This window comes from Pyrus communis, chromosome 15 (assembly GCF_041283825.1).
Source record: "Pyrus communis isolate YQ-2024b chromosome 15, ASM4128382v1, whole genome shotgun sequence".
NCBI classification, from domain to species: Eukaryota; Viridiplantae; Streptophyta; class Magnoliopsida; order Rosales; family Rosaceae; genus Pyrus; species Pyrus communis.
Genome location: NC_142579.1, coordinates 5,515,194 through 5,528,172, shown reverse-complemented (window position 1 = coordinate 5,528,172; position 12,979 = coordinate 5,515,194). Strand labels below are relative to the sequence as shown.

The 12,979-nt window shown below is 40.4% G+C and overlaps 1 pseudogene; it reads right to left on the bottom strand.

The window, feature by feature from the left end:
• Positions 1-1,813: 1,813 nt before the first annotated feature.
• On the bottom strand, positions 1,814-3,088 carry LOC148690422 (uncharacterized; annotated as a pseudogene).
• Between the last annotated feature and the right edge of the window lie 9,891 nt (positions 3,089-12,979).

Genomic DNA, 12,979 nt, shown 5'->3' with positions numbered 1-12,979 from the left:
AAAAAGAAGGTATTGCAGAAGAAAGAACTGGAAGGTTTGATTGGAACGAACAAGGATGAGGAAATTGAGATTTTAGAATTTCTGAAAGCGTAAAAGGCGAATGGCAGAAATATGGGTATTTATAGGCCTTTCAGGATGAATATCAAACGTCTGGGATTCGAAAAGCACTGGTTCAAATTGGGGGGAAATTTAACCGGGAAAGGCTCAATCATTTCGGATATTTTGGGAACCTGCGAAGAGGGGATCGAGGAGTCGAAAATCCAGGACGCACGATTGCGTGCGACGCCAGTTTTAAGGCATTAATGAAGATAAGACGTTCCAGTTAGTGCACGGTTTCGAGGCCCACGATTGAAAGTTTTAAGAGCGGTGGAGAATCGACACGTGGCCACGCTTTGGGGGCAACGAGGAAAGTGCAATCATGCCTCATAAATACGCAGGAATAACGGTCATTAAGTAAAGTTCAAAAAAGCAATAAACGTTTTCGCTTCTTCAAGGTCGAGGCCCGACCAAGAGTTAACAGTCGGCGACCTCAGAAGCGAGGGGGCAATGTTTGGGCCCAAAATATTATTGCTGGGCCGAGCAGCAGGATGTGCTCGGCCCAAGGAGATGATAAATAATATGGGCCGAATAATAGGGCCCGGGCCAGCTAACAGGATCGGCCAAATCCTATCATAAGTAGTCCAGATAAATAGAAAGGTCGAGGGAGTCCTGGTGCAACTAGGATTCTCGACCAGCAAGGAATGAAGTCCCGAAAAGAAGGAAAATTCAGAATCCCAGTAGGAGTAGGTTTGTTCGAGGAAGAAGCGAAATGGGACAAGGACTCCCAATCCAAATCGGAGTCGGTTTCAAGGAATGGGGCACTATAAATTCAAGAAATCATGCAAACAGAAAGGACCTTCAAATCAGCATACAATTGCCCTGCGCAAAACCTTTCAACACCTTGAGATTTTTTCCTTTTCTTTTCCTGCCGACACACCTTCAGTTTGGATAAACAGCACTGTGGAAGCGCCCGGCGAGCATCTTCAGTTTGGATAAACAGCACTGCTGCCGCAGAATCAGCCGACCGAGAAGCATCTTCAGTTTGGATAAACAGCACTGCGTCGAGGTCGACCGATTATCTATCCAAGTCTCGGTCGAGAAAGGTTTTCGAACCTTTGTTGGCAGAGGTCACCTTGCTAGCCTTCTCGGCATAGTTAGGTGTTACGAGTTACATTGCTCGGCGTACTGGTCGCCGAGTGGTTTTATGATTGGATACTCACAAGTGAGTTTCAGGGTTCGGCATTCCGACGGCCGAACTACGTTTACCATCAAGACATACATCACGTTCGAGTACCTGTGCCCATACACCTTGGTCTCGATTCGACGTGCTTATACTCTCACGAATATAATCACAGTGACCGAATCGGGCTCGGACGATTTGTGAACTCCGCAGAATTAGCAGCCTTGTCTTCAGGCTGTAGAACCCAGAGACCGAGAGTGTTCCTTCCTCAGTCGCAATCGCAAGTTAAAGAAGTCAGTGACGCGCTCAAAGCTACATCAACAAATTTTACTCCTCGGCCAGGCTCGGCCGACGAGTTGGCACGCCCCACATTCGACCGAAGGACGTAGTTAGCTTATTAGTTACTCGGCCTGCGCGCCACGTAGGTTTTGTAATTTTTAGGGTCAACACAAAGTAAAAGCAATAAAGAGTAGGGTTTAGGAATGCAAATCTGGTTGTGGAGTTGGAGATTCCTAGGTCTTCTTTATTTGAATGCATGGGTTGCCTCCCAAGAAGCACTTGCTTTAACGTCTTCCAGCCGGACGATACCTCATTTTAAGCTCCCTTAGGTCCCATGGCATGGAATTGATCTTTGAATGAAAGGTGATACTTGAAATGATCCGGTAATGGTTTAAATTCTAGAGTGGGTGCCTGAATCATTAACAACATATTAGTATAAAACAAAATTGAAATTCGGTGAGGTGGCTTACTTGTGTGCTCCGACATGAACTCAAGAATAAACAACCCTTCGAAATTTGTAGGACTAGAAAATTCAGCCAGATTTGGTGTTTTGAGAGTTATGACTTGTCCCGTGTCATAAAATCCAACTTCTTTGGGAATTGTTGTCTCACGTATATCCTCTTTGATGAATTCTAGACATTCCCCAGCCACTTCTTTCTCTTGAATCATTCTTCTTGTTGTACAAAGTTCTTTGGACAATTCAACACATTCTGGAACTTGATTTCTTTGCACCTTTGGAAGGGCTTCGAAAATGTCTTTTTCACTCTCTTCTTCCTTGGAAATCATGAACCTGCACGAAATAGGGACATTTGGTGGAACGGGGTTAGGAATAATTGAATTTGGAACAACCTTACCTGAATTAGATGGCGTAGAAGCCTTAGAAGGCTGCGGCAAGGGTGGTGCTACCTTTACCGTGGCTTTGGCATCCTCCTCTTCCTCGAGCAAAAACTTTTCATCCACGTTCTGGCTGTGTTTAGACGTTTTTGGGTCATCTCCAACCTCTATACTACTTCCCAAGGTGATAGCTTCAATGATTTCAAAATCTCCCATTGAATTTACAATAGTTCAGTGGGAAAGTTCACTTTGTTCTTGAATTTGCCCCATGAATTATGCGATCTGCCCCATTTGCTTCTTCAATTCGTCCACCTTTTTAGCTTGATTTTGTAAATCTTGAGTTAAAGAAGTTAGTATTGGAAGAATTTTATCATAATCCAATGATAAACCTGAATTTGGTTGAGATTGTTGAGGGGGAGGCTGTGGTAGCTGCATAGGGCTTGAATAAAAATCCTCAGATGGCTGCCAATATCCTTCATGTTGAACTTGTCGAGATTCCCACCACATAGAGTTTGAATTATCACTCTAATCTGAATTATACATGTTGAAGAACAGATTGTTTCCTGATTGATTATGATCTCGATAACCCCAGGTATTAACATTCTCCCAACCTCTTTGTGGACATTGATTTGCTTGATATTCTTGCCTATAAGAAGCACCAAATGTAGGGACACTTTGCATTGTGGACCCTTCAGCATACTGTGACAACTGAGAAGTCAGATTCGCTATTTGAGCTTGAAGATTAGCAGTTGCCATGTCTTGCTTCTCTAGTACCTGAAATCAAAGAAATAAAACTAAATCAAATATCAAAAGAAAAATAAACAAACAAACAGAGGGATTAGCAATTTTACTAATCCTCGGCAACGGCGCCAAAATTTGATGTGATATATTCTAACACACAAATTAAACCCTATAATTGTAGTATGTGTAAGTAGGGATCGTTCTAGGCCGGGGATTAGAAGGGATGCTAATCTACTCAAATTAAACTCTAAAACACTAAACTAGACTCAAAAACAGAAAACTAGACTCTAACAACTCAAAATAAGCTAAATTGACTCAAAACACACAAACTAAGTTAAATTGACTCAAAACAGGACCTAAGGAGTAATTTGGACGAATTTTAACTTAGGTTGACTCAAAACACTAAAACAAGCAAATTAAAACAGATTCTAACTAATTTGCCACAACAAAGTAAATGGGGATTGGATTTTGGATGAAATTAAGGTAAAAACAAGCAGATTGTAAGCTTAAACTAAGCTGCACAAAATTGGGGTGAATGGATAGGTGATAAGCTAGCTAGAGGGTCCTTCTCCACACATGACACATATGCAACACAAATCAATTTCCAATTATTATCCCAATAAAACATGAACCTCAACGCCCCAGATTAACCATGGACAGCACTAATTAACCCTCATATTTTCCTTAAGTCATTGAATTGGATGGAATACGCATCGGTAACCAAATAATTCTTCAATAGTTCCCTACATGAACAGCATAATAGAGATACAATCAAAGATCATTAAGCTTTGTGAAAATCATAAGCATTGACAAGGCATTCATAACTATGAAAAACATGATACTCCTGCCAAGAATTTACTTAACACGAACGTGACTAGCAAACTCCAATACTTATGAATATAAGTTCATAATGATTACATGAAACTCCCTTATATTCTAGCATCAAATTCATGCATGCAAACTAAGTAGGCCTCCTTAATCAACATACAAGAATAAGTTATCTATCAAACAGAATCAATCCATTCAAATCTGATTCCACCACCAATCTAATGCCAGCCTCTATAACATCACGTACGATAATCGTCTTCATCCCTTGTCTAACAGCCTCTGCCTTCGCCATAATTGCAGCCGCATACCATTCCTCACCCACCCCTCCCGCAATCTTCTAAATCCCAGCAAATCTTGTAACACCCATCTAATCCCCCCCCCCCACCGTCATGTCATTCCTCCAAGCAGCATCACAATTCAACTTTAACTCTCCAAAGATGGGCATCCTCCATTGGTTACCGTTCCCCACCCATTCCTACCATTGATCTACCTTTTAACCTTGAATCCTTGCTATTTCGTTGCTCTCCTTCCTCCACTACTGTAGCCACCCAAAACTCCACAACTTGCTATTGCCACAATTCAACAACAATATGTGGAAGTATTTGATTCCCTGTAAAGACAGCCTCATTGCTACACTTCCATATTCACCATAACCCAAAAGCCACATGATGCATTATCAATTCTGCATCATTCTCCTTCTCTATTCGCTCCACTAATCTCTGACATCCTTCCAAAAATTCCATTGCCCCCATATCCATCATATTAATTTGCAACGACGTCCCAAACTAGAATGCACGACCACATTCACACCCAAAAAAGAGGTGAGCCTCAGTTTGATCAGGCATACCACAAAGCTTACACTTATTCACTACCCGGATCTATTGGCGCTCCAAATTATGCCTTACCGCCAACGCTTTTCAACATGCCTTCCAAATAAAGAACCGAATTTTATTCGGCACCAAGAGAGACCACATGTTCTTCCATGTCCCTCCCAACGCTCCCGTGGAGCTCGACATTCCCCCTCATTTGCGGCCAAACTCCCCATTTTTCATCATGTTTATAGCTACATGGTATCCCGACCACACCGAATATATCTCGTTCTTTGTGTAGTGCCCTATTCTTTTATCCTTGCAACCATTTCTACTAATCGGAATAATTAAAATCAAATCCAAGTCCTCTGATAGCACCAAAGCTGCAATCTCCATTTTCTAGTGCTTCCTATCTATAGTGATTAAATCACACACCTTCACATTAGAAGCCCCTCTGCAACATCGGTTTGAACGAATGAGGCTTAGGAATCCATGGATCACTAGCGATCCTAATAGATTCACCGTTGCCTACCCTCCAACGAAGCCCATGGTTCAGGACTTATCTCCCCAATAAAATACTTTTCCACCCCCATGATGATTTATTTTGTTTATTTGCCTCCATGAGTGAAGAGTGAGGAAAATACTTATCCCTTAGCACCACACCAAGCACCAATTCTAGATTATTTAACACCCGCCAACTAATTTTAGCAAGCATAGCCAAATTAAATCTAATAAGGTCACGAAACCCCAATCCTCCCAGCTTCTTACTTGCGGTCATGTTATCCTACGCCACCCAATGACACCTTTTAGTCTTAGCTTGTCCTTTCCACCAAAATTGAGCAAGAACTCATTCTATTTCCTTACAAGTACCCACTGGCAATTTAAAACATGCCATAGCATGATTCGGGCTCGCCATGGCAACTAATATATTCAAAATTTCCTTCCCTGCCGACGAAAAAAATTGTTCGACCCAACCATTAATGTGGCTCTCAACCCCTCGAAGAACTGATTCAAACACCGCCTTCTTAGAATGCCCAAAATCAGCTTGAATCCCCCAAATATTTGCCAAATTCATCTCTAGCCTGAATGTTCATTCGCATCACAATTCGTTTTTTTTTTTTGCTTCTTCTGACAACCCTTCCTAAAGAATATAGAACTTTTCTCCAGGTTAATAATCTGGCCAGACGCCTTACCACAGTCATCCAAGATATTAACCACCTGTACTGTCTCCGTTTATTCTGCTTTACAGAAGACCACCGAATCATCTGCAAAAAAATAGGTAAGTAATAGGCGCTGCAGCCGGTGCCACCCATACCCCACTAATTCAGCCCTCCATCTCATGCTTTCGAATATATGATGAAAGAACTTCAGCATATAGGAGAAATAAGAAAGAGGACATTGGATCACCCTGCCTTAAGCCCCTCTCTGGTCGGAAGTAACTTGATGGTACACCATTCACCATAACACTATATAACACCGTAGAAATGCATTCACGAATCCAATCACAAAATTTGGGATGAAACCCCAAATTATCCATAACCTCAATCAGAAAATCCCATTCCAGACGGTCATAAGCTCTTGCCATATCCAGCTTAATCACCATCCTACCGTCCTCCCCGTCGACACCTTGCTTTAAGAATGCAAAATTTTGTGTACTACTAGAGTGTTGTCATGAATATGCCATCCCGATACAAAAGCCAACTGGTTAAGACCAATAACCTGATCCATCATCGTTTTTAATCTCATCATCAAGACCTTTGCAATGATCTTGTATACCACATTACATAAAGAAATAGGCCTCAACTCCATCATCCTTCGTGGAACCTTCACCTTAGGGATTAATACAATATGTGTATCGTTAATCTTCTGTAACAACTGCCCAGATTGATGAAAGGCTTGCAACATTCGGATGGTATCTCCATCCACCACCTCCCAATGATCTTGGAAGAAACCAACCATAAACCCATCAGGTTCAAGAGACGTAGTAGCTGGAATCTGAAACACTGTTTCACGGATTCCTCAATTGAGAACGGCCGGATAAGCTCATCATTATCCCTGATCATTCACCTTCGTCCCCACACAAGCTGCCACCTCCCTTCACTGCTGAGAAGCACTGAACTTAAATAGAGAGATAAAATAATTAACAGTAATGTCTTGCATACATATTGAATCCTTCTGCCATGCTTCGGTACTATCTTTCAGCCCCTGAATTCGATTATTCCTCCTTAATTGTACCATTTGAGCATGAAAGAATTTGGTATTTTTATCCCCTTCTTGAAGCCATGTATTCCTTGATTTCACCTTCCAGTAATACTCTTCCTCTTTAATTGCCACCGCCAACTCTTTTTCATTCGCCTTAATGTGCTCATGCCGAACATGCGGATCCAGTATCCCCTTCCTGATATCTTCCTGAAGCTCCTTTATCCTTCATTAGGAATTCAGTCTTATAGTCTTCTTCCACAACTTAAGACAGTATCGAGTCCCCTTCAATTTCTCACTTACTTTAAACGCCAAAGATCCTTCCACTGGTTCCCTCTATGCTTTCGTAATAATCTCCTGACACTCTGGATTCTTTCCCTATCTAGAATCATAGAGAAAACACCGCGGTACTTTCGAAATTGTATCATCAGAGGAAAGAATTAGCATAGAATGATCCAAACCCTCCAATACCACATGACTATTCTTCACCCGCGGAAATATGTCCATCCATCCTGATGTCGCCACCCCTATATCCAGCCTTTGTTGAATCAACCTATCATCCTATTTGTTCCTCTATGTAAAGGGGTATCCTTCAAAGCCCAAATCAAGCAGCTCGTTGTCTGCCAGGAATTCCCGAAAACCCTTCGTACTCGCCAAAGATCTGTAATTCCTTCTTCATTTTCCTCATCATCCACAATATTGTTAAAATCACCAATCACTATCTATTTCCCCTGTGAGTTACTAATCCTCTTACTAAGCTCACTCTATTGAGCTCTTCTCCTTTTCTTATCCGTACTTGCATATACTGCTAGCATCCTCCAATCCGAATGGATCGGATCGCCACCAAAGCCCAACTCAATCAAGAAGCTATTCCACACAACACTAGAGATATCCACCTCATCTTTCCAAAAAAGACATAAGCCCCTTCCAATACCTTTTGGTTCCACCGGTTGCATAAGGTCCATCCGTAACAACTTAAGTAAATACTTGTAGCGATCATTTTTATTCTATGTCTCCAATAAGATCACTACCTTGGGGTTATGAAGCCGCACTTGCTCCACCAAGGCATCAATTGTCAAGGAACCCCCAATTCCTTGATAGTCTCAGCATAATGTTTTCATGGCGATCGTGAAGACCCCTCACGGCTAGTCTCATCCACCACAGAAAAAATAGGAGCTCACTCATGCCGGATACTACTATCATCCTCCTCCGTCCCCTCCACTTCCTTTTCTACCTCCTCTATCCTTATATTTTGTCTCTTGCTCTCCCCACACACGGCAGCAATAATAAGACCCAACTCAAAAGGGTTCGAGCCTTGGGTCCCACTAGGAACAGCTCATGCCAAGCCTCTAATAACCTCTTCCCTTACTTGCTACACCCTAATATAATCTCTCATTGATTTCCCTCAACCACCTGTCCATCTTCTTCCATACTTATTAGATCATTCAAGTCCACCTACAAGCCCCTCTGACTCCTTGCTGCACCTTTAGCCATACCCCCACCAGTTCAACAAAGTCAACCAATACAACAATCACGGCTCCCGACGCTATTACCTCTCCACGTCCAATAAGCCCCGCATCAAAAGCTTTTTCCCTTGCCTTTCGAGCCGCCTCTTCCTCTATTTGTCGTTGAGCCATGAAAACCATTCTCCTCCCTCTTTCCTATCCACCGTTACTGCCATTTTTATTTTGTTTTTCCGATGATGAGGCAGTATCGTCCAAGTCCCCTCCAAACATATGCCTTGTTCGTCTACCCTTCTGCCCAACGCAATCCCTTGCAATCCGTGTCCCCACCACCTCATGCATCCCCTATCGGTTCACGTCACCACCTCGCCGTGACTCTATTGCTCTCCCACTTCCTTCCCCCATATTATGGCTTTTGGATCTTTGTGATGGTGATCTAATCTCATTACCCTGCAAATCAACATGAGCCTCCAAACCTTCATACGGCAGTGTGTCCTCTAAGCCTCGGAGTTCTTCTACCCCATCCATACCTTGCTACCCACACAACCCATGTACTGTACACGCCCTACTCACATGTCCAAGCTTCCCATAATAAAAACAATAATTAGGCAAACCTTCATATTGAAATTGAACCCACATAAGTCTTTCATCCCGGAACGTAACCATCATACCCTGCGTCAATGGTCCCCGTAAATTGAATCGAATACGAACTTGCAAAAACCTGCCAATACATTCCCGGCTCGCCGATTTATCCACTATTAACACCGTGCCAATCTTTCCCCCAATTGTCATAGCCACTGCAATTGTCATACTTAATGGTGGCACCTTATGAATCTGAATCCACATATCTCCCAATGATAAAGCATTCCACCGTGCCTCCTTTCTATTTGTGCAATCACCCCCTATCACAAAGTCATCCCGAAACGTCCAAGGGAATTCAGAATCTAGAACCCGCTGCATATCCCTCTTGGCCATGAACTTGATCAAGAACCTCCGATCACCAATGTCCCTAATCGAAACCCCTTCCTTCCCTTGCCACAATGACGTGAATCGATCAATGAACGCCTCCCCATGCACTGTTCTCTCGATCAAAACCTCTGCCAATAGCATATAATGAAAGCCGATCAATGCCTCTTCCACATCCTTTCTGCCAATCACGACTCCATCCTTCTCCCTATCAGTAAGGTGAAGCTTGTCTCCTAAGGTCTGCCCTAACTCCTCCATAACGTCTTTCATATCCGATTCCTCCATAAAAGCCCAAGGTATCTCACCCACCCTCTGCAATAACGTCTTCCCACTCGTTAAGCACACCAGCAGCCCCTGTGACAAACAATGCAAGCCTGCTGTCACTTCCTTAGGGTTTCGTGTGCAAATCATCAAAACTCTAAGCTTTGACTTTCTCAGACCAAAACCTCCTTGCGAGGACTAGAAATCCAGACTATTAGGAAGGGCCTTTAAGCCATACAAAAGAAGCTAAATAAAATAATTGAAATCTTATTGAATGGGAGAAAAATTAAAGGTATATTATAAGAACAAAACTTGTTTATGAGCTTTGATAAATAAAAGATTAATATGTTAGATTCGAACAAAAAATTTTCAGTTAAGTCTTAAAATTATATCTTGTTCTAGACTTTATAGGTCTTCTTTTATATTAATTGACAAAGAAAAAGGTATGGTTTTTACATGGTAAAACCTAAGACTAATATTAAAAGAAATGTTGGCTTGGTTTTTGTATGGTAACACAGAAGGCAAATTATGACAACAACAAAATGGGGGTTGGTTCTTATATGGTTAAAAAAGAAGACAAATTATAAGGTTTTTAAGATTTTGGTACTCGATACACGGCAGCAAGTGTCGACCCCAAGACCAGTGGTAACTGCAAACCCCCAATAACCAACGAGCCACATGATCATTATTGTATAATACGTATAAAATGGAATTTCAGGATAGGTCCAGGCCTCTATTGGCCTCTATGTGGCTCTGCCACTGTTCTTATGGTGTGACCCGACAATGACCTAAATAGTTATCGTGTCGATCCGAAATTATTATTTTGGTGTTGTTTAAATGTCGTGTTAATGAGACATGTAAAAAATTGTCAAGTCTAGTAAAAATAGCTTTCTTCTATTGAAAATTGGTTTTCATTTGTGTCATTGTGTGTAACTATCAAAGTTGGAAAGAGACTTCGTATTTGATTAATTAATTTGGGATAATGGACATGTGGACGTTTCTAACTTCTTGGGAAATAAAGATTGGTTTGCAGCCTTTATTTATTAGAACTGTGAGCACTTGAGATGATATCAACCCAAATATTAAAACTTGGAGAATAGGATCTAGCATCAGTCATATGATAAAATAATACACAATCAATATATAAGGAAGTTTCCATCCATAATAAACCAAGATTTTTTGAGAGAAAACCCAACATTTACGGATAGATGGTTAAGTGGAGACATCACGGGTGATGTTGATGGTGGACCATGTTGAGATTATAAGGTTTATAAAAAAATAAAATAAAATAAAATAAATAAAAAAAAAAAAGAATCAATGGAATAAGAACATGGAGAAGTGCAAAGGAGATGTGTGAATAGGTTAATGCTAGAAAGATCAAAAATTTTAATCAAATTTAATCATATGACATGGTTGTTGATGGTTGGATTAATACTTAAATGTTGATTAACGTGTTTATTTCTACCTAAAAAGTTAATCTACCTAAAATTACTTGTGTAAATATATATATATATCGTTCCCCCATTTTATATTACAAGCTAGAACTTTTTAATTGAATGATATAATGACTCCACCTTATTACCAATAAAAGGAATTATAATTATTGCACTTAAGAATGTTCTTGTCCCTCCTCTTTGAAAAAAAGGGACCTATAGTACGCGGTCCATTTCCTAGAGGTGATAGTTGGTAAAATCCACGTACAATTTGTTGATAATTGCGGTCCGGTGCATTAAAATACAATGGGCTAGCAATAATGTTAAAAATATATATATATCATATGATTAATTTAAGGACAAAGGTTATTATTTAAAATCATCTCATTAAATGTTATACGTCTAAACAATAACCCCAAGAAATATGTAATTAAGAGAGTGTATTCTAAAGAAGTTAGATTCATGAAATCTATCTTCCATACACATATTGTAAACGTTTCTGATCATAGGATTTGCCGACTGGTAATTGACAATCTGGAGAGATAAATGCATACTATGTCTTTTCTCGAGAGAGTGACTATTCTCAAGTTATTGGTGTGAAACACACCAATATAAGTATGTAGGTGCTCAATAGAGAGTGAATCCACTGAACATGATCAAACAGGAGTTCTCATACTCATGTCATATGAGAACTCAATAGTTGGGATAATGCAAAGTAGTCTTTTGACATGAGGCATCACAGTCGTCTTGTGGTTAGGTCTTTAATTTTTTTACTATGTTAAAGGCACTCCGATGAGAGAGGGTGTCCACGATATCGTTGAGGTTAAGCTACCTAATCATGGAGGCATTTGAGTGTACAACAATGGACCTTTAACATTCAACCCGTTGAGGGAAATACTCTATGATATGATTTAGAATCTTTGGTTAGAGTGTGAATAAAATTTAGAAAGTACATTCCAATTCGCATTCAAGGTAATCATATAGACAAGAGAATCACATTGGATTATAGACATGAATAAATTATCAACCAAACAAGGTTCTCCATCTTCTGCTTAGCTTTTGTAGCCATGACATACTACAGAGTGTATCTCGTGGTTGGTGGAAACCCTAAAGATTAATAATCATTAAATGGAGAATTGAAAGATGGTTTGAATTCATAATTGCTTAATAAGATTTCCAATAGCTGATTGCCTCGCTAACTAGAACATAATGCCTCTCATCCCGTGTAAGGTAATGATTGAAGAATAAACGGAGTTAAGTAAGGACAATTAAGTGGTTTAATTGTTTAATTGTTTCATCGTTTTAGACCTTGAGTTATTATTAGGCCTCAAGATCCAATGGGCTTCGAATCATCAAGCCCATTAAGTTAAGTTGTGTGACAACTTGAATCACAAAAAGACACAAAGGCCCACTAACTTGCTTAATGGAAGTGACTATACAACGGGATTAATAGCTTTGAGGTCATTAGGGTTTCTTTAAGGAAAGAGAAAACACAAAGCTCCCTCTCTTTCTTTTGGTTGCCGGCCACACAGGAGGAGGAACACTAGCATCTTCTTCCTCCCATGTTAGTCATCTTCTTCCAAAATCATTCTTGGAGACTTCCTAGTTTGGTGGCTTTGGAGAATCCATTCAAGCATCCATATCCAAGAATTCAAGGACCTAAAATGACGAAGATGAAGGCTATGGAGTCCAAATCAAAGAGAGATTTGAAAACTCACTTGGGCGATTATCTTTTGCTTATGGATTGAGGATCTATAAACGTATAACAAATCTCCACTTTCTTTGTTGAATTTGAGTTGAGTCTTTGGTTCACAACTACTAGGCTTTGAATTTCACAAGTTGAGTTTTATTTTTTAGTGCATACAAACATGCTTTTGCTATTTAATTATTAAATGCATGTATGTATGTTGCTCCACGAACTTAATTTTATCAAATGTTCCTTCACAA